Source organism: Polyodon spathula, chromosome 12 (genome assembly GCF_017654505.1).
Source record: "Polyodon spathula isolate WHYD16114869_AA chromosome 12, ASM1765450v1, whole genome shotgun sequence".
Classification (NCBI taxonomy): domain Eukaryota; kingdom Metazoa; phylum Chordata; class Actinopteri; order Acipenseriformes; family Polyodontidae; genus Polyodon; species Polyodon spathula.
In genome coordinates, this window is record NC_054545.1 from 288,083 (window position 1) to 292,152 (window position 4,070).

Sequence of the window (4,070 nt, forward strand, 5' to 3'; positions counted from 1 at the left end):
AAATGTCACTGCATGACGTCATTACATCGTGAACTTGGGGAACTTGGGTTGGCTAAAATTAATCATTCTGGAAAAAAAACCCCGACAGGTAGCCAGCCAGCCACTCGTGTTTACCGTATGCCCGACAGGTAGCCAGCCAGCCACTCGTTTTTACCGTATGCCCGACAGGTAGCCAGCCAGCCACTCGTGTTTACCGTATGCCCGACAGGTAGCCAGCCAGCCACTCGTGTTTACCGTATGGACTTGCACAGTAACTGTGCTTTCACCATAGTTTTAGCTTCCTTCTGTTCTTCACCAGGCTGCTGGCTCATATGCTTTATTACCTCGCTTTAGCCTGACGTACCGCATTATACTCAATGCATTACTAACATGCTGTTAGAATTGTGATGTGGCGCCAGCGTAGGCTCTGCAGTGGGGTTTGACCACATTCAGAGGCAGCATACCGCGATTCAACTTCACCATTTAAAACGTGCTTATAGCAAGCGCAACAAGCTATGTGTTTTTATGTGCTTTCGGTGTGTTGTGAAGCTTTATGATGGATGGATAGATGGGAAGGACACACAAAGGCTAATTAAGCATATCATATATAGTAATGTCTCATAAAACGTAATTAAATTAAATAAAACCCAAACAGTGGAAAGTATGGAGGAAGGTGTTTGAATGTTTTAAAGTTAATGAAAGAATTCCTTCTGTTTTCTGCCATGTGATTCCCTTCGTGGCAGAGCAGGTCTCACCAGTGGAGTTTTGACTCAAACATCATGTATTTTGTACAGTGGTACCTGGCACTCTGCTAGGTTAGAGAAAGCACCTGTTTTCATACATTTCCTACCTTTCCATTTCACCTGGAAATTAAATCGCTGCCTTTATTCCAATCACGAAGCACCCAGCCCCCTCCTCAAACACTCACATGCTTGGACCCCAGAGACATGCTATGGTGCAAGGAGCTGGGACTGGAGGCAGTCCCTGACTGCATGACAGCAGGTACGTAAATGAATCTACAGCGAGAACACCTTGATGAAATCGGGGCTGTGGCACAGCTTGAATGCATCTCAACAGACCAGATCCTGTCTCAGCCTGAGAGATTTCCTTTCCATTTGCAGACAGGGTGTCCAATTGAAGATACAGCAAGGCATGTGTCAAACAGGCCCACAGGGCTGGACAGGGTGTCCAACTGAAGATACAGCAAGGCCAGGGTCAAACAGGCCCACAGGGCTGGAGAGGTTTACCAGCATACTCCTGAAAACACAAATGGGACAACCAGACAACGTGCTGGTCCAGACCGTCTGTGAAAACGCGTTCGTCAGACTGCAACGTGCTGGTCCAGACCGTCTGTGAAAACGCGTTCGTCAGACTGCAACGTGCTGGTCCAGACCGTCTGTGAAAACGCGTTCGTCAGACTGCAACGTGCTGGTCCAGACCGTCTGTGAAAACGCGTTCGTCAGACTGCAACGTGCTGGTCCAGACCGTCTGTGAAAACGCGTTCGTCAGACTGCAACGTGCTGGTCCAGACCGTCTGTGAAAACGTGTTCGTCAGACTGCAGAGAGGCCTTGTTTTGTAAAAGCATTCGTAAGCTATTAATTTGACAGGAAGCTGTCAATCTGTACCGCACTTTAGGGAAATCCCTAACCAATTGTGTGAGTTGTCAAATTTCCATTAAAATAAAATGTTCTTTTTTCTTTTTTTATTCTAAGAAATATGTTCTTTATATTCTATAGCGATGACCTTTGTATGTGATGGGTCTGCTGAAATTGAAACCAAAGTGTACTGACTGTAGTTACAAGAAAAGGAACCTCACTGGTAGTTCTCTTCTTACTAACCTTTCTTTACATGCCATGTTCAGTAAATCTCACAATTCATTTTTATAGTTGTTTTCATAAATGCTGTGACCCCAACTCACCCCCTTAAGAACAGTAGTGCACATTACCTTCAGAAATATGTATCAGGCCACAATGCACTGCCCCTCTCAGTAGCTGTGCTGGTGTTTGGGGCTCAGTGGATCTGGTTTGCAGATCCAGCCTCACTCTGCCCCTCTCAGTAGCTGTGCTGGTGTTTGGGGCTCAGTGGATCTGATTTGCAGATCCAGCCTCACTCTGCCCCTCAGTAGCTGTTCTGGTGTTTGGGGCTCAGTGGATCTGGGTTGCAGATCCAGCCTCACTCTGCCCCTCTCAGTAGCTGTGCTGGTGTTTGGGGCTCAGTGGATCTGGGTTGCAAATCCAGCCTCACTCTGCCCCTCTCAGTAGCTGTGCTGGTGTTTGGGGCTCAGTGTTTCTGGGTTGCAGATCTAGCCTCACTCTGCCCCTCTCAGTAGCTGTGCTGCTGTTTGGAGCTCAGTGGATCTGGGTTGCAGATCCAGCCTCACTCTGCCCCTCTCAGTAGCTGTGCTGCTGTTTGGAGCTCAGTGGATCTGGTTTGCAGATCCAGCCTCACTGTGCTCCTCTCAGTAGCTGTGCTGGTGTTTGGGGCTCAGTGGATCTGGTTTGCAGAGTGGGATGCAGCTGCTCTGACTCCAAGACCTTTGTGTTTTGATGCAACGAAGGAGCGCTCCAAGTTTAAGCAGAATTTGATAACATGTCCTGCGTTTTATTCATTTTTTTCACAATGTGAAAAATCTTAACTCTCATAGAACAGGGCTTGTGTTAGCATCCCAGTTCTCATAGAAAAGGGGTTGTGTTAGGAGTCCTAATTCTCAATGTGTGCGATGTTCATTTGTGATCGATGTTGATGTTTAATTCAGATTCAAGGGTTATATTCTTCACAGTAATGCATCCATTCACATCATTTAATTAATTAAAACTATAGTATATGGCAAGAACCTTCAAAACTGCAATCTTTCAGGGGCAAGAATTCAAATAAAAAGCAGCTTGTAATATTGCTGTTCTACTGGACCGGATCTTGGGCTCCCTTTCCACTCATCCAAACCCTTTACTGCTGGAACGGACCTCAGGGCCCCTTTCCACTCATCCAAACCCTTTACTGCTGGACCGGACCTCGGGGCCCCTTTCCACTCATCCAAACCCTTTACTGCTGGACCAGACCTCGGGGCCCCTTTCCACTCATCCAAACCCTTTACTGCTGGTCCACAGACAGAACAACACATCAATGTTGTTGCAAAACTATTTACAACTTAAGCTGGCCTTAATATTGAAGTCCTTCAAATGAACTGTTGGAGTCGTTTCTGAAAACATGTCTCCAAGGAGGATTGAGCTTTGCCAGTTAATCATCGCCCTCTCCCAAACACTGCTCACAAACCAGTGATGAGGTTAACAGTGTTCACAGCAGCAAGCACAGCTCTCCAATAGGGTGCCAAGCTTTGCTGCTACACTCCACAAATACTGGAACTGCAGCTCTGGGTTTCAGAACATTTAATGCCAACTTTCAAGTAACAATAAAGAGCTTAAATTGAAACCACTGTACACACAACTGAGACTTCAATGAAAAAGTATAAAACATTGGCACCCCAATGCAATTGGACTAGGTATACTTTGATTACACATCATATTTATGCACACAATAAATTACTGAATGCTTGAAAAAACTAAAAAATCCCCCTTTCCAACATTATACAATTACAGCATTCACATTATTTAATAAAACAGAATCAACCTAAAATATGTGGAGTCGTGTCATTACTGTTCCAGTGATAGCCAGATCTGTCAAAACAAGCAGCAGTCTGTCTGTCTGCAGAGTGGAACCAGCATGGAACTGACCAGATTCAAAATGATCACACACACAATTTAAAAAAGAATCAAGAGAAAACTGTGAGCAGACTGAGGCAGGAGTGTGAGTGTACAGCTAGGGCCAAACACCTAACATCACCCTATAGAATGAACACATTCTGCTTCACAAGGTGGAATGAAGTTCTGTCAACATATTGAATTACACACCACTTTGTAGTTTTCACATATAATTGAATTGACAAAAATGGAAAACGTTTCAAAATCCAACATGAAACACTGTACTACCCTGATGGCTTCCGGTAGACTTTTGCAATCTCATCTTGTAGTTTCCTGGATTACATGATGTTAAATTAAAAGATCTAAATTGTGTTTTTTTTTTTTTTTTTTTTTTA